The sequence below is a fragment of the Geospiza fortis genome, unplaced genomic scaffold, assembly GCF_000277835.1.
Source record: "Geospiza fortis unplaced genomic scaffold, GeoFor_1.0 scaffold164, whole genome shotgun sequence".
Lineage (NCBI taxonomy): Eukaryota > Metazoa > Chordata > Aves > Passeriformes > Thraupidae > Geospiza > Geospiza fortis.
In genome coordinates this window covers 26,471-45,767 of record NW_005054426.1, presented here as the reverse complement: position 1 = coordinate 45,767, position 19,297 = coordinate 26,471, and the positions used below count along the sequence as shown (strand labels likewise).

Sequence of the window (19,297 nt, the reverse complement as noted above, 5' to 3'; positions counted from 1 at the left end):
TGCTGATGAACACCCATTTGTTTTCACTTACAGGAAACTTGTCAGACAGCAAAATTAAGATGTTCCAAAATATTTAATTTCACTTGGCCTGTGGCAAATAGTCAAAAGACAGATCACAGCACTACATGCCCATCCAAATTTGCAACTAAAAACCATTACATTCTATGATACTTTTAATGAAAATTAAAAAGCAAGTAAATTGTTTTGTAAATCAAAATGCTACACATTAAATGTGGAAGTCCTTGCAACAGAGACAATAAACATTCCCTACTCAAGGGAACAAAAATCAACAAAACAAACCCCTTAGGAGATGCTTACGTATAGGACTGCTAGATCCTAATTTAAAGTTCACCATGACTGCATCGAGACATAATTCCAGGAGCTCTAACATTAACTAAGATTAAATCACCAGCAGCTAAATGGTGTTTATTAGATAATAAAACTGCACAATGCAGTTGTGGGGAAAAACTTGTTTTATTCCCCTTTCCATCTTCAGCAATATCAAAAGACATGCTTAAAATTAAAACCGAGGAAAACAAGGGGTTGTAAGATGACTGATAAATTAAAATTCTTGCTCATGCATGAACCAGTTGGTTCTCTTGTCACCCCTTTTTACTTCTAAAATACAAGCACCCAAAGTTTAGGGAGCAAAAGAGCACTTGACTGCATATCACCAAAATTTGGTATTCTGGTAAAAGCTTTGAGCAGACAACCATGGACACAAAGCACACTGTGCCCAAACAAAACAAGGTGCTTAAATGTTCCTCAACCAAACAAACCAGAAAGATCAAACTGAAAACTACAGAGTTCAGTCAGACCTTGTCACGATTTTTCTGGGTGAGCTGTGATTGTATTTAGCATCAAGAAGAACAGAGAAGATTAAAATGGTTACATATTCTGGCAAGTTTTGTACCCATAGCACAAAAAATTTTGCAATAGGTAAATCCCTATGTGATTTTAGTGGCTTCTTCCTTCAATTAAGTAAAAGAAAGAAACACTGCCCTGCTCATAAGCAAATTGAACTGACAGCTTACGTATGGAGAAAGATGAATCTAGAAGAACCAGCAGACATCATCCAACACACATCATATATTGGTTTTAGCTGTAGCTAAAATCTTTTACAGACTATGCCCATATTACAGTACTACCATACTTAGCAATACCAGAACAATACTTGCAGCAATATTTTTGAACAGCCAGCTCCTGGACTCCCTGATAACATGTGAATTTTGCTCTTCTAGCCTCAATTACTGCAGTGAGAAGACTAAAACTCAGGAATGCAAATTTGCTCATTTGTCCAATTATTTTCTTATTCAGTGCTTTCTCATGGTTTTTGAGGACATGATTTATGTTTCCTGAATAGCCAAGCTTGGTAAAACTAGTGCCATTTGAGGATAACAGAATCTAAGGAGAATCATCCCAGAAGCTAAATCAAAGTGTCTATGAGTCAGGCACAGAGGAAGGGTCCCAAGGTTACCCGCTCCCAACTCATCTGCTCAGTTTATAGGCTTCATTGAACAAAACTAAATTTACAGCATGCAAATTAAAAAAGAAAAGTGACATTTCACTGCACAGTTGTATTTACACTGCATTTCATAAGACTTTTTAGCAAGAAAATGAAGCATTTTCAACAACTTTAAAAAATCCCTAAACTAACACAGTTGACAAGCCTCATACCTGGATGAAAACCACTTACTTGACTTATTTAATAAACTTACACTTAGCATGATAATGCAGTTCCCTTTCAGTCTGCAGCAGACAGGAACTAATACCCTCTGGCATTTGGAGGACACACAAGACGGTTTTGAGGCATTAGATCTACCCAAGTAACTACCATGTAGGACAGTACCCTCCCTTTACTGAGCCTTTGAATTATTCTAGCTCATAAAATCACGCTGAATACCTTCACAATTAGGAGATTTACTAAGACAGTATAACACAGACAAAGAAAGCTTTGCCTTCAAACTTGGCCAAACTGTGTTTCTGCAGTTTGTAGCACTTGCAGCACACAGACTGACTCCATCCCATGGCAGGAGGCCACAGAAATGCAGACTGCTGCTCTGGTAATGCCTTGTGGTTTGGGATTTTGCCGTTCCTTAGCAGTTATGAAAACAAACCACTTGACAAGGCCAGAATTCATGACAGAGAAGTGTGGTAAACAGAGCAAAACTTACATATAGCGCCCTACCTTTTGAAGTACCAGCTAAGGCCTTAAAAAGAAAGTTGCTGTAGTCATGATACTAAGGTTACAAATAATGTACTGCCTAGTACAAAATCAGAACAAACCTTGACACTTTTTTCTTCCCCTAAGTTATCCCACACTGAAGCACAAAAAAAGATTTCTGCTGGTTACCAAGTTCTCTGCAATTCTAGTTTAGTTAAACACCTTTTTTAACCATGAAAAAAGTAAATCAAAAGTCTTCAGTGACCATAACCAATGCAAATCACTCATTCTGCTGGAATTCCACTGCAAATCAAATCAATAATCATCATCATCATCATCATCTAAAAACAACACCAAAATATTAAATTACACCATCCAAGTTATTCCAGCACAAACACAAAAGACAGGCTCTGCACTAGCACAGTGGAAAAAAGTGACAGATCAAGGTTTTGAGGGCACATGTTAAGCTTTCAGGTCATCAAGAAAGTGAGCATTCCATACCCAATATGTTACAGGTAGGTTTGGCTGGGATGCAAAACCTGGCTCGCAGCACAGTCCCACATAACACTGCCACTCCAACTCTATCAATTCACCATCAGCAGTAGCTTGGAGCCAGAGAGAAATCATCCACAAAGACAATTTTAGAGAAGGGAAGCCAGTTAACTGAGTCTTACATGTGAAGCATGAGACTCAACAAGCCTGTGTCAGAAGTGGCTCACAACCTTTGGGACCCACATTCACACATGAAAAGTTTTACCTACAAATGCCATGTTATACTTTGTAATCTCATGCTAGTGTTCATATAAAATTTCCATTAGGAACAGCATTCCAAAATCAGAACAGACTGTATTCTTGTCATATGTATAAAGTTCATGCTGACTCTTGGGTTAAGTAGCTTGTAACCAGCTTAACTACAAGATTTAGAGGCACTGGTGTGTTTCCAATAACTCCCAGGTGGTCACACGGCGATGACACTAGTCACACATCAACAGCCTTGTTTTAAACATGTTTGGGTTCAAAAAATCATCTGTGCAATGTGATGCTCCTTGAATAAAGCTTTAGCCATATGCTTCACTCCTTCTCTCCAGTGACACAAGTGATTTCACTTCTACCCTACATGTTTTTATGGCATAACAACGTCTTCGTTCCTTTTGGTTTAGGGCACCAAGCGCCCAAAGAGAGGTATTAGCAGGGCTCTTCGGCAGGTGTGATTTCAGGAGAGGCAACTAAGTTACAACCTGAGGTAGAGATGAGTCTGCTCTCAGAACTCCCTGAAAAATAAAGAGAAATGGGTGGCATCATGTAAACACCATGACTTTGGTACAAAGGGCCCAAAACCACTTCTCACCTATTCTATGGAAACAAAGGCCCTTCAATAAACTGTATTTATATCACACCTCAAGAGCCTTGAATCTCTCAAATAAAATCCAGTCTAAAGTCTAAGCACAAAGTGGAATTTAAAATTAACAAGCCACTTACGACATGACAAAAAGAACCAAGAAATCCAGGTAACACTACAATTTATTTCAAAGCTATGTGACTGCAAACGCAGCTCAGAATTCCCAGCTGGGCTGCTCAGAGAAGAAAGAGCAGATCATATCCAAGAAACTAAAACTGATTTATGCTTTTGTTTTCATAACAATGACCCTTCAGCTTCTTGAGCAAAATGCGATTACACATGATTGCACTCTTACCTTAGTTACTGTCACTCTGTAGTTCTTAAATTCATTTCATAAATGCTCTTGCATAACCTATGGGGTTTAACCAGAATCAGGTTTGTATATTCTAATTCCTATGTGCTTGTGGGTTTATGCAAGTAACAATGAGATTTGCTGGCTGCAGTCACACAGTTCACTTCCAGGAAGGATACCCAAGAAGACAGGTACTGACCTTTCCATCCTGTCTTCTCAGATACCCTTTGAACATATCCTTACTTCTGACTGCTGCTCCTGGTTCTGGACTGAAAACAAAAATGAACATGCACATATTCCTAACACATGAATAATGTAACTTACACAATAAATGTTTGCCAGAACATTTTTTCTTTGAAATGTATTTTCAAGATATTCCACAAGTAAATTTCCCTTTTTTTGTATACCTCCTCTGAAATCTATACTAGGTCATAATTAACCCCCAACATATCCAGCAGAGGCAGAGACATTCCTAACAAGAACCTTTCCAGTAAAACTGCCACAGTGTACACTGATGCTTAAATTAAGCTACAATAATTAAACATATTAAAATAAACACAAAAAATAAGCACAATAAACATATTAAATCTAGAAACTGAAAAACTGTGTTCACATCCAAAAACAACTTACTGAAAATCTGAATTCTTAAAAATAATTTTGTTGAAATGAAAATGAGGCTTGGTAGGGGATGAATAGGAAAAGCAATTATTTATTTCATTTCATATTAATAGTTCATTGCTAAATACAGATATAATTTACTACATATAAGATCAATGGCAACTTTCATAATTACAGTCATGGCTTGGAGGGATAGAGGGAAATGTTGCTATAGCAATACCAACCATAAGAAGAAAATCCACATCTACTCAGAGCATCATTTCTACATTGCATTGTTTTTATAGCAAAGCCCAGCACAGAAGAGTGCAGTAAATCAAGAGTAATACCAATTTTCATCACATAGACATAGTCTGGGCAAGCATTTCACAGAAATATCCTGAATAAGGAAATGATGACCACACATCAAGTAAAACTGTGTTCAGTTTAGTACTTTCATTCAGTATATGTCAATTAAGGTCAAGATTTTAAATCTAAGCTCTCCTAAGCCAACTTATCACAAGTTGATTCAGAAAACAAAATATTTAGGGGTTGGTTGGGTGCTTTTCCCCTGTTCTCTACATAATCCCAAGCAGCCTAAATGAGATCCAATCCTCCTTAAAATGGCTTGACCTAGGTCTGCAGGGTTTCTTGGCTCAGGCAGCAAGTGAAAGAAATAAAACTGGTTTGGAACTGGAATTAGCCCTAAAGTGAATATAGGCACATTTGCATGCTCCTACCCCTGACGCAGCTGGAATCAGTGCTTATCTGAGAGTCAGATAAAATATGAAGGATGACCAACATACCATTGCAACACCTTTTCCTGGCCAGCCTCAAGGGAGGGAATTCCCACCCACGGGTTTCTGGCAATAGGACTTGGCCTGTGGGTTTGGGGAATCGGGACTTTGGGTGTTTCTTTCTAGCTTGTCAAGGGTTGACCCCATTCTGTCTGTCTCCGCTCCTACCCTGGATTACTGATAAAATCATGCTTCCAATTATCCTGGCTTTTACCTGACTACTTTTTCACCTTTCCATGAGCTGGCCTCTTCAATTAAATCTTGCGGCATTCGCAATCAATCACAGTCAGATTTAAAACAAGGATCAACTCAATTGAAAACAATCATCAACACCTGTGAAAACAGATCTACTATGATTCTGACAGCTGATTTTCTCACGTCTCTTTCTCTCTTACTTTTGACAAATTAAGTTTCAAAAACAGATTTCTATACATTTCTACAGTTTCTAGAATGCCTACAGAGAAGCAATAACTACAGTACATGTAATGCTCAATAAGTAATTCAAATTAAATAATTCTGATGAAATCCAAATTATCTGGCTTCCAATGATCATGTGAACATTGTGGTGTTCATGCCCAAGGTGTGTCAAAAGAGTAGAAAATTTGAAAATGGCTAGGCAATATAAACACACATCTCACACAGAGTTAGGGACTCCTAGTACATGGATATATTTCAAGCTGACAGTAAGGAGAAAATCTTTATAGAAGGACTTCCACTGTCCACCATTTCAGATTCACCCTCGTGGACACAGGAATGTCACAGCTGTACAAAATCCTTCCTCTGTATTGCTCATCCCTGATGTCTTGGGCAGAATCACAGAAAAACACAAAAAACCCCAGTGCAATTCTTTGCAGATCAGCAGTTAGATTCTCCACTTGCAGAAGGACTCTCATCAGTACTAGATGAGGTCTGCCACAGCCTGGTCCAGCTGAGTTTCAAAAACACCCAAGGAAAGACTCCACCACCTCTCTGGGTGGCATGTTAAAACTCTTGTGCTACTCAGTGGTGAAAAACGTTTTCCTAATGACCAGTCTGAAGTCTGAACTTCTCCTAATGGTCAGCCTGAGCTGCAATTTGTGACAGCTGTTCCTTGTTTTAACAATCTGCCCCGAACAAGAGTTTATTTCCATAGTAATTAGAACTTGTCTTTAAGAAGCTACAGGCTTCTGTAAGATGGCCTCTTCTTTTGGGCAAAGTGAAACAGCCCAAGGACCCTAATCTCTCCTCATTACCTATGGTTCCCATGGCTCAGAATCACCTTGGTAATCCTCTCTCCATTTTCTAAACATTGTGCTTTGCATTTGAGGAACCTCGGAACTGACTGAAGAACCAGAGTACTCAGCAATGCTGAGAAGGACAATTACTTCCCCAGATCTGCTATTCATGGAGACCACCATGCTGTCTGCCTTATTTGCAATGAAAATGCACCACTAGCTCATTTCCGACTTGGCAGCAATCATTACATCCCATAGCATTCCCACAAAATGTTCTCTTCAGCCAGCTGCCTCCCAGGCTACATTGCTGCAAGGATCTGATCTGCACTTCAAGAGCTTTCTGTTAGCCAAATCTTAGGCTTCCTAAGACCCAGCTGAATTGCTTTTCTATCACTTCATGCACTAAACTCTCTCTTGTGCCAATTTAATGTGATCTATAACTTTTCTCTGGGCGCATTCCATCCCACCATCTAAGTAATTAACAGAGAGGTGACATAAGTGGCCCAATCCCTCACAGGCCACTTCTTATTTCTCTCCAGTGAGACACTGAGCCATGAAAGACTACACTTTGAACTCCAATATCCACGCAATTTTCAATTAATCTAACAATCCATATACTTCCTCAGTGAGAGATGATAACAAAAACTGGAGTCAGAGAGTCACAGGATAGTTTGGGTTGGAAGGCCCTTAAAGACCAGCCAGTTCCCACTCCCCTGCCATGTGCAGAGACATCTTCCACTAGACCAGGTTGCTAAAAGTTCCATCCCTGGATTGGGCATTCACAACTTCTCTGAGCAACCTGTGCCAGTGACTCACCATCCTCACAGCAAAGAATTTACCCACCAATATGCCCACATCTACATATTTGGTTGTTTATCACAAAAGGCATTCAGGTTCATCAAATACTTCTTGCCCCGGTACTTTTGGGTAAACTATTCTTGATTATCTTCTCATTCTTCTCATATTTGAAAACAAATTCCCTGGAGACATGATATATAACATTTCTAGGGATTGCAGAAGGCTGACTAGCCCTAAATTATCCTTCTTTCTCTCCTTAAAGGATGGTTATAATAAATAATGCCTTTCCCTAGTTTTCACAGGAACCTCTGATATATTTTCATGGAGAACTGCAACTGCAGAATTGCAATTGCATCACCTATGTCTTTCAGCATCCTAGCATAAATCCCCTCCAGCCTGATAGATCTGAACATAGCCAGCTTTTAAAGATAGTTCTGAGTAGCAAAATATTCTGTTTCCTGTGCTGCACTGCTTATTTAAGTTCTCCTAGGCAAGCTTTGCTTTTGTACAAAACTGTGTTTGGAACAAGAATGTATCGTGACTCTTGGCTGGTGGGACAAACTGCAAGACAGGCCACCTCTTGCCCATGCACTCAACCCCACACTGCTTGGGCTCTGAGGACACAGCATTTATCCCCACCCCACCCCACCCCACCCCTATAAAACTGGAGAGGGCTCTGCCCTCAAGCTCCACGAGCAGCTATCGACCAAAAAGTGCTTCTCACAACTAGCCAGTGACATTAAAGAGAAGAGAACCCAAATATTCAGAGCACTAGCCTCAAAATACTGATTAAGGGAGAAGAACAGAGAGCCAAGAAATACCCACACCACAAAGAAAACTTTCAAACCAGTTACTTCCCTTCAAAGTAACTGAAGGAATGAAGAAAAAGAGTAACCCACCTTTCTGACACATGACATTAAACTTACTTCACAGGACTAAAATTACTAGGTTCCACATGGATTCTGCTAGGATGTGCTTACTACACAGGTGAGACCCAGTGAGACTCTTCTTCACTGACATAAAAGACTCTCACTGCTGCCTTGACAGATCTGCCAGGCTGACTTCCTGAATGCTCAGTGCAAGAGTGCTACCTACCCTTTCCCCCGCCTTTACCAGGGACCTGCAATCCGCTGCAGACTCGTCACTACTTGTTTCTGAGTTGAGAAACAGGAGGACCCAAATGCCGTCTAATTGCAGGATTTCCAGAGGTCTTCAGATAAAGCCCTCTGTGCAGATACCAATTCTCAGTACTCAGAAGGGAAGCTGTTTCCATCATACGCAGTTTTTGAACACTACTCCCTACTCCATGTGTTTAGACAACACATACACTCTGCTACAGAATAGCAGGATGGCTCAGGCTGGAAGGGACCACACTGGGGCAGCTGGTCTCACTTCCCTGCTCCAGCAGGGCCATCCCAGAGCACAGGGCACAGGATTGTGTCCAGAGAGGTCAGGAATACCTCCAGTGAGGAGACTCCACACCCTCTCTGGACAATCTGTTCAGGACTCAGTCAGGAAAGAAGTTCCTCTGCCTCATGTCCAGGTGGAACCTCCTGGGCTCAGTCCCTGCCCATTCCTCTGGTGCCATTGCTGGGCCCCTGGAGCAGAGCCTGGGCCCTGCTCAGAGCCCTCCCTGCAGACAGGGACACCCAGGGCTGAGGCCCCTCTCAGCTGGGGCTCCTCTCCAGGCTGGACAGCCCCAGCTCCCTCAGCCTTTCCCTGCCAGAGATGCTCCAGGCCCTAAATCATCTCCACAGCCTCCACTGGCCCTGCTCCAGGAGCTCCATGTCCCTGCTGTCCTGAGGCAGCCAGAGCTGGACACAGCACCGCAGATGTGTCACACAGGGCAAAGCAGAGTTAATCTCATGTTCTTTCTAACAGTGAAGTGGGAAACAAGTGCAAAAGACTGCCTTGTTCCTTTTCATTCAGCCTATGTCATGCTAGCAGACCTCTGTATCTGATTTCAAATCTACCATGTTTACCTAATTTTTACATACTTTCTACTACTTATTATCACTCGTGTGCTTTGCTATGTTCCCTTTGCTTTCCAGTACTAATGCCACACTCTTACGAAGAAAATGCACATCTCCAATGAGTGTGCGAGTAAACACTAAGTGCAAACTTAATAGGATCACTAAAATCAAGGTTTTCTGGCAGAAAACATTCTCAAGAGGATAGAGACCACACTACCTGTGGCCCAGCATATCTTGTTCTTGTAGTATACAGTCCTGGTGGAGAAATATTAGTAGAACTTTCACGTTTATGCTAAAACATCAGAAGGTATGTTCCCCCGCTAACAATACACCAGATATTTATTTGCATTAAAGAAGCTATTTAATCAAGGAAGAAACACTCAAAAAAACCCCAAAACCAAAAAACCTCAAAAAAAACAAAACAAAACAAAAAAACCCAAACAAAAAAACCCCCACCCAAACAAAAAAAGAGTTCTACAGTTGTAGGCTTACAACCTATGAATAGGAGGACAGCAAAAAGAGAAAATTGATATATTTTACCCTAAGAGTGCACTCAGATCAGAATTCAGAATTTGCACTTAAAAGGAATGAAGGTAAATTTCCATAAAGTATGAAAAATGTGGCATTTTAAAAAGCTAAGGCAATCAAATATGACCTTTTCATCATGGAATTAATTATCCTTACTGTATTTTCCCGGCCTTATTCTTCCTGAACTTTCAAAGAAATTATCAAATAGATGCAATACCTCTATTAGTGCAAGTGGAACTTTCTTGATTGCTAAGATTTTTGCACAGCACTGTACAGAGTAAAAACCCATCTACTTACGGGACACTCCAGTGAAAATCTGTAAATGATTTAAAAGATGTTGCTGCTAGCAATTACGAGCACTTTAGATAAAAAGCATCTTTGACAGGATATTTTGGGTACTACGCATGGAAAGGACATAAGGTTGCACATAGCAGGTAGGATTTTTGAAGTCTAAAAGACAGAAAAAAAAAGAAAAAATAAGAGCAAGGAAGTGCCTATTTTATTTTATAAATGAGTCAGTAGTACTGGGTAATATTTTTACAGAGCTGCATGGAGCAAAGCACCAAATGCTGCCAATGCTACTCTAGAGTGATAATATAGTCAACACACTGAAAATTATATGTTTAGAGTAAAAATCGATATGAGGACTTGCATACATTTCACAAAACCAAATCCTACTGGCTTAATTAATTCCAACAAGCAGATGTAATAAATTTAGCTTACTCTTCTTACCCAGGAAACAAAGTACAAGTTTCCTGCTCTGTATCTAGGAATGCTATGAGACCTACTCTTAGAATTCCACTTGTTATTTAAGGGCTCACAGTCACAATCACATTAGTCACATTCAGTGTAGGTCTATGTAGAAACTAAGAGAACTACTCTCTTTGAAAGCACCCTGTCATTTAATGAGACTTACAGTACTGTGAGTGTTTTAACATTTTGAACACATGAACCTCAGATCAGAAACAAGTTCCTATCAAGGGCTCCAGATCACCTTACCTCATCTCCCAGAACAAGACTTACCTAAGCTGCCAGGGAATTTAAATGTTAGTGACAAGCAGAGAAATTGGGTTTTGATAAATGCAGATAATGTCACTTCAGAAGGCAAGAACTTCCCCATCTTCAAGGATGCAATCTATGGTCAGCAATGGAATCCCTGGCATTGTGTATTATTTGTTCTTTTTTTAATGTGCTTATCTAATTTTTAACGTAAAATACCAACAGCTAGATGTGCCAACCTATAACCTTTAAGACTGGAAGTTTAAAATCATATTGAATGTCAAAAGCAAAGCAACCTGTCCTCCTGTGTACATCAGCATCCTGGGCTGGGGGAATTCTGGCCTTCCAGAAATGTGACAAATGTGTTCAGTATTAATGCAACTTCAGCCTGCTGATTCACCAGCAGAGGGGTGACTATTAAAACACAAATATTCATTACTTGAAAACCCATGCTGCTGTAAATGTAGCACTGACAGGCAAAAGCTTCCAAGAGGAACCTCAGAATTAATACACACATCCCCTGTCCAAGTGGAATAGTATGAGGAACTAATGCCTCTGTAGGCTGTGATTGACTTGCTGTCAGATCACAGTTAAGTTTTGCATATGTGGTTGGTTCAACAGCATTACGTGTTGGCAGAGTCCAGAGATCTCATCTTTAAATACGGGTGGGGTGTCATCACATCATCTTGGAAGCACATAGTTCCATCTTCTCCCTGATCTGCTTGCTGGGAATTCTTTGTGGACAAGTTTACCAGCTGTAAGCAATGCCTTGAAAAGTCAGTTCTTGAAAAACCCTCACCCAGCCAAAGCAATATGCTTTCCCCTTGGTGGAAAATTTAGCGCTCCCAATGGCAGAAACACAATCTCAGCTGTATATGGGCCAATACAAACATCCAGCAGAAAAAAATGCTGGGCTGAAACACCTGAGGCCACATTTATGAAACACTCCAGTACCAGGAACTGATACTTCTCCACAAATCAGCTGATTTGGACCCTGTAGCAAACAGCACAATTGCCAGACTTGAGACAGGTGCCTGTAAAGCACTGATTTTAGAGTGAATACAGACAGCTTTAGAACATGGTGGAGATGAGTGCAATTCTACTCTTAGTCAAAGAGATTAATACACAGCTAGCAGTCTGCCTGACACTACATAGGAATGAGGGGTCAGGAATAGGCCAAAACAAAGGTGAAGGGATACACCTCCCGCAGGAAATGAGGCTTTGTGGTCACAGCCTGAGCTCTCTCAGCTTAGTGAAGTGGCAGCAGAACAAGGTGAAGGAACAAACCAAAATGCCTGGGAAAGGACACAGAGATTAGGAAACGGGAAATGAAAAAATATTAACTGAGAAATGAATCAAGGATCCAACATTTCCTATCAAATCACTGTGTTGTTTAGGGTACCCTGAAACCTTAAATTCAAGTACAGCAGAAACCCACTGGCTGCTTTCAGGATGCACAGGCCAAGGCAGTAGCCACTGAACATAAATGTAAGAATAATGTAAGAATAAAGAAAAATTAAAACCATAGCTAGACACTGTTATGGCAAATGTTGCTAGTTATCTGCAGAACCACAAAGCTTTTCCACTGAACTGGCAGGTCTGAGTACTGCCTCTAGGTGCAAGATTCGATGGTTATTTTGCTACACACAACAGAGCATGGCATAAACACGCCGGTACCCCCTGGGCTCCTTGCCCTCTCAACTCTGCAAGTGTCATCAACTTTATTTCAGATGCAAAGAAAGGCACAAAGAAATGCAGAGGGGATCACTGACATTTTGTTACATACTAGGAATGTACTGCTCTGGAGCGTCTAATGAAGACAGCAGCAATGAGGACTCAAGGAGGCCACTGGTAGAAACCAGTGTCATTCAATGTCTGTAATATCTTGACCTGGGATTTCACTTCTTCTTGCAACAGGGCTCCACAGGGAAGTAGAAGCAGAACGACATCAAAGCAATAATGTACATTACTGGAGAAAGGATCACAGGGGATGTAAAGAGCTAGGCTGAGAAGTTCCAGCTGCTCTCACAGGAATAAAGGAAGAATCTACTGCACACACTGCATGGCTACCAGAGCTCTGAGGCTGCATAAACAGATCTTTTATCACAAAAGCAAGCAGGTTCTTTCTTTGCAGTCTGCAGGGTGGTAAGGAGAGCAGCAAGGATGCAGTTATACGAGCTGAGGGTTAACTAAGGGTGTAATTCTGTCTGTCACATTCGATTTAGAAATGTGAATACATTTCATATGAGTTTGGGTGTGTTACTAATGGCCGGGAGAGCAATAGCCTCAGGTTCTTCAAAAATTTTTTGTCCAACAAAGGAGTTGAGTCCTTTACATCAATGACATTTACTTCAACAGCCAAAGGCAACCTAGAAGCAGTCCTGGACTGTGATGTTCTCCTTGACTTAAAGCTAGAAGCAATGAATAAGCTGATGTCAGTATCTGCAATAGTTTTGCTAAGGGCTCCTTCTGTAACAAAATTTCACCCTCAAAATTGCCCTTAAAATAAGGTTTAAACAGTCATGCCATGCATTACAGACCAACAGATACCAAAAATAAAAGAGCTCTGTGAGCATGTACTACATCAGAAAGTGCTTTAGGTCAGGGAGGCAACTCCTTTTATCTCTCTCCCTCTCACACTCTACCTCACAACAGAGCACTTCTGAAACTCCTCCATTATACACCCACAGCTCAAGCATGGGACTGGAGAAGAAACCTATTCATTTCTGTTCTTACAGAGAAAGATTTTTAAAACTAATGCCCAATAAGACCACATGTTAGTCAATAAGTAGAGACAGATGGTTTTGAAAGGATTTGCAGCAGTCCCTGGCTCCACCATCTCAGAAGCTCCACAGGGTACTGGCAGAAGAAGTGGTTACTTTCCTTTCCTTTTCTTACTCCAGAAAACCAGCAGCTCATCTTGCTGGTTGCCACAAAGGAGCAGTCCCTGGCTCCACCGTCTCAGAAGCTCCACAGGGTACTGGCAGAAGAAGTGGTTCCTTTCCTTTTCTTTCCTTTTCTTACTCCAGAAAACCAGCAGCTGATCTGGCTGGTTGCCACAAAGGCAAGAAAGGACAGGCAAAATTCACTCGTGCTCTTCATCCCACCTCCAAACTGCTTTTGCCTCTCCACAGAAGCCCAGCTAAACACAAGCCGCTGCTCTAGGCCAAGCAGTCGGGTGCCCACCTGACAAGAGACACAAATTCACCTCCGTGTTCACTGGTCCCAGCCAGGACCAGAATGGGCAGAGCTCCTGGGTTTGGCAGTCACTCACCACAGACCATGACCATTTTGCTTCTGACCACACCAGAGGATGGTACCTAAGAGAGCACGCTCCAGTGCTGAACCCCAGCACACCCACCCACCCACAGGCCAGAGCCCTGCTTAAAGCACCAGCACCTGTTTCTGAAGGCCCTAGTGATGAAGAAGGCATCTTAGATGCTGCAACCCCACATAGCCAGACAAATGGTGAATGACTTCACATCACAGAGCGATATGGCAATGGGAGCAAACCTCATGGAAGCACAGCTATCCACATCACACCTCAAAACAGAAAAAGTGGGCAAAAAACCATTATTTCATGTGTAAATAATAGAAGCGACAGAAGAATATATTTCCAATGAGTGTCATGTGTTTGGCCAAAGCAATGTTGCTACAGGTGCAACCTTCTCCAAGTTACTGCTACTTATGCTCAGGGAACAAGAACACGCTAAAGACGAAGAGACAGCACGAGTGTCATGGTGTTGTTTTGGGCACACTGCCTCAGCTGGAGCACAGCACCAGCTCCAGTCAGCTGTAACTCTCCTCTGAGCTATCACCGCTAAACACCTTATCACACCTAATGATGACTCAGACCATTTCTTATTCTGCCAATTAATCATTACATGGTGCCACCTCTGGCTACTATCAAAACCGCCTGTAACCATCTCAGTCATTAACTCCACAGTACACTTATTCAAAGAACCTTTTAGAACACTGCTCTGCTCTATTAATGCCCACATATTTTGTGAGTAAATACAGAATCTCTCTTTTAGCATTTACTAAAGAGTAGGGTAGGAACTATACTCCTGAAAGGCCTGGTACTTTTCCTACACAGCATATCCATTTTTCAGATCTTCCTCAGAAAGAGGAGTGATTGGCTCAGTATCAACATAAGACTTATTCTTGCTTTACATTTCTTAAAACAATACAATGGCATAGCTTTGTAAGAACCTTTTTCTTGTTGTTTATCTATCCCACTGTTTACAAAATTGCAGTCAATTAACATTTCCATAATTTCATCCATAATATCAAAGTAGTTTCTGAAGGAATATTCTAGAGAGGGTTGTAACACAATAGTGCAATTATATTCAGCAGCCCCAAAATAAGAAAAGGCCTTTTTGAACCATCTACAGCAAAATAAATCCCCCTTCTTTACATTAAATCAGGGAACCTTTCTTTCCTTCAGACAATTAAGTTTATGGCTACTTTCAGGAATGTAAAACAGAAAACAAACAAACAAACCAAAAAAAGAAGCTGTCAGTCCAGCCAGTCCCAATTTTATACAGCACTGCAGAACAGTACTGAAAACTGAGTATGCTAAAGGTAAACACAAGCCATTCAAAACTGGAATCAAAACTTTGTATTTGTTTACAGAGAGCACCCCATGGTAAAATTGCTTCTTACCTTTGGACGCAATAAAACATGGATCTGGGCTTGGACAAAGGCATGGCCAAAAGATGGCTTTAGAAATTATATTGTAAGCATTGAGGTTTGTGACCAGTCTTGCCATTCTTGAATGCATCAATCAGTCTTCAAGTTTTATATTTTTTCTGTTAACCCCACAAAAGAACCACCTGCTACTCAAAGCAGATATGGAAGATGGATATTGGTATAGAGGGTTAAAATTAATTGAAGAATGAGGAAAACCTATTATAATCACATTTTATGGACACAGTTGTGCCATGATTACATTGTGGAAGGAGAAAAATTAATTGGGAAGGAGAAAACTTTGGAGTCAAACACAACAGCATATTTTTGAGGCACAAGATACCTTTTCCCGTGAGCATGAATGGAAGAACAGAACCCCATGTGATTGCCAGCCACTTGAAACTACCTAAGCAGGGGTACACACAAAGAGAAACAGATTCAAGCAACTCCTGCAAAACACAGCTAATATAAGCTTAGAACAGAACACAATTATAACTGAATTACAGGTATTTCTGCCAAATCTTCAATATGCCTCATGCTTTAACAACAAATATAGTCACTGATTTGAGGGAGAAAGGGTTCCCAGTTTTTAGTAATTATCAACAGAACATTAATTACATACCTACTATTATTATTTCACTATGTAAAGACATAGTTTGATGTAATTTTAACACTACATGTGACTCAAAGACAGCTAAAGAAAGCCTTAAAGCACTATGAAAATAAGAATTTAAAAAAATACAAAAAACACCACAGACAAAACGTCTGCCTCAGTTGGCATTAAAAATGGGGAGCATAGGCTTACCATTCAAAAACAGAATGGAAAAGAACTGTAATAAAAGAAAAAGCACCTACTGTAGTCTTATCTTGAAGGACATAGTTTCCTCTTTGACTCTGTTCATCAGATCCTTGAAGAGTATATCTACACAAGTGACTGAAGTCAGGCAGGCACCTCTCCTCCCTCTCCAGACTGGCCAGATAGGAGTCAAATTAAATCCGGAGGCCACGCAGAAGCATCAGTACAGCACCAAGCAAGCTCGTGATGCCGAACATCCCCTGCTGCAAGGAGCAGCGCGCTCTTCCCCCAAGCGCACAATCTCCACTGATTCCTCGCCGTGTTTTAGTCAGGCATTGAGCCACACCCAGGAATTCATCCAATACAAAACCAGGCCAAGAGCAACAACACGAGCAGATTTGCATTTGGCCAGAAGTAATAGTCCCATCCCAAGCAGGAGGTCGGGAATGAGTAGCCAGAGGTGAGGCAGGCAGGCAGGCCCCCTGGTCAGGCAGAAGCCCACATTTAGGGAGCAAGGTTTGGGGAGTTGCCAGCACAGCTCCACACACGCCAGGTGAAGAGCTCCCAAGCGAGGACTGCCTTTTTTAAATAGCTGCCTGAGCCAGGGAAGTCAACGTCTTTTGGATTATCTTTATTTCCAGACACATCTGGTGATGTCTGACTCTTTCCATGACCCACTGCTAATAATTTAGGTAACTTTAATCTCACTGGATAATATTCAAACTTCCATTTCTTAAGCCTCCTTTGTGGACTCAACTCTTAGGGAAACAATGCTATAATTTTTCATAGTGATAATGCAAAATAATTAAAGGACTATGAAAAATTATTATAGGACAATGCTAATATTATCCCCTGCAGCTGTTATTCCCAATATTTTCTTCCAAACATAGGAAAACCAAAAAACATGCTTAGATAAGCAACAGTCCTCAGATGAGTTGGTACTCATCAACACAGTTTTCTCCACCCCACTGAGTTGCTCACATGATCTGTCCCTTCTATAGGTCAAAGTAATTTGCTATTGGGGAAAAAAAATGGCAAAATCTTCAGAACTAGGAGCTTTTAATGACAGTCTAATTCTGCAGGATGCTCCTCTGGAGCAAGGATCTACACTCTGACACAGGACTCAAAATCAGATTTCTGAATACAATGACCACTTGTTTGTGTTGTCCACTGCACCATGTAGCCAAATGACAGTTTCTGTGCCTTTGGTCAAACTGCCAACAGTCCCTGACACAATCCTTCTGCCCTGTCATCATCCATGTTTCTCTTCCTGCCAGCCCTCCCACACCTTCCCAAGTCACCCACTTCCCCAAGATTCAGGTTTGTCAGATCTGAACTGACTTTGGGGAAGATACAAGAAGCTTATCAGTTAAAGCTGCTTCCTGTAACAGAGCCACAAACTTTGTGCCTCTGTTAACAGGCAATTTCCTATTACTTTCCTAGTAGCTGATCTCTAGATATTTTTTCCCAGCTGACATGCTTTGGGTTCTATTTACTAAGCCTTTTCTCACATGGTCTTCAAGATGTTTTAAAATTACATTTACCCACCACTAATTTAAACAAGCCTTGACAAGGATTAAACTTGAATCGTGAATTGGAAGAACTGAAGATTTGCAGCTTTGTTACAATATCAGATCCATCCTCAAACATACTCCAAATATAGTAGAAGGCTGGCCTAAATCTGCTATTCCTTCATGTTTAATTCAGATACCTTTGAGTGAATGCATCCCTACTCCGCTCAGTTTTCTCATCCCCAGTTCTCATCACCCATGTACTGAAATTAATGGTGACTTTAACTTAGAAAAATACCCCAAAACACAAAGGAAATGTTTTAAAACACTATAGTTATGCAGAAACTAGTTGTCAGAACCACACAATAGATCTAGAGGTTAAAGCACTACATTGCAACAGGCATTTTACAACTTCACTAAAGCAACTATCAATTTTTAAACTATGTCGTTTCTTCAAAGAGAAGACGAGTCCCTAACTCAGTAATGAACAGAACTTGGATTTTTCTAGTCAAGAACATTATAGCTAAGCAGGAAACTATGATGCTTTTGATACAGCAGTGCAAATCAAAATAAACTCCAGTAGCAGATCTCTGTGCCACCAGCTTCTTAACAAGTGGGGATGAAGGTTCCCAGAATGTCAGCATGCACAGAAAGTTACACTCTAAACTAACAAGCCAAAACAATGTGAGCTTTGGTATTAAAAGTTCCTGAAAGGCCTTGCATTTTGTTATGTTTCTGGGATCATCTAACAGTTCAACTGTACACTTGTTTTAATACAAATTCAAGTGAACCAGGATTAGAGCTGATAGGGATTTTGGAACACATTTTTCTAGCCTAAAAATGACCTTCAGAGATAGCAAACTTTCAGTCTAAATAAAGATGCAAAACTAGCCTTTTGACTGAATTTATAGTGCAATATTTCTGGATGAACTCCCATTTAGTTTTACTAGCTCCTCCCCAACAAGATAATGGTCTGTCATTAGTTATATGTTTCTCTAGCTATGCCCTTAAAAGGCTCCAAGTAAACACGAAAAAACAAATTGTTCTGCGTAACATTACTGTAAAGGACTGTATAAAACAAAACAAGGTCACATGTCTCTAGTTCCCAGAGAACCGAAGATATCCTCACAGGATCCTGTACCAAAATTTGTCTTTGTGGCGCCCTGTGGGAAGGGGGTAGCAGGGATATCCAGTCATTTCCCAATCAAGAGACAGAAAACATCACTAAGGCTCTGAGTAAGGCTCTTTCCTCATATGAATAAAACTCTATCGCTATCTAACACCACACTTCTATTGAAAAAAATAACCAGAAACAACGTATGGGCCTAAGAGCAGGAAAGCAAAAAGGCAACCTTCCCCCAAAAAATTAGATTAGATCTTTCTTTATTTTGAACTGTATCGCACTGACGATTTCCCCTCACCCGCAGCCAACCCTCCGGCGAGGCAGGGCGGGAGGCGTTCGCCACATCCTCTCTTCATTCACAGTCTCACCCCGGCATCAACTCACCCAAGGAAGAGCCGAAGGACCAGCGGGGCTGGGGCC

The 19,297-nt window shown here is 40.9% G+C and overlaps 1 protein-coding gene across 3 annotated transcripts in view; it reads right to left on the bottom strand.

Annotated features, from left to right (window-relative positions):
• Nucleotides 1–19,297, bottom strand: part of LOC102040510 (fatty acyl-CoA reductase 1-like) — a 131,943-nt gene that overhangs the window by 111,840 nt on the left and 806 nt on the right. The gene's annotated exons all lie outside the window — the stretch shown is intronic.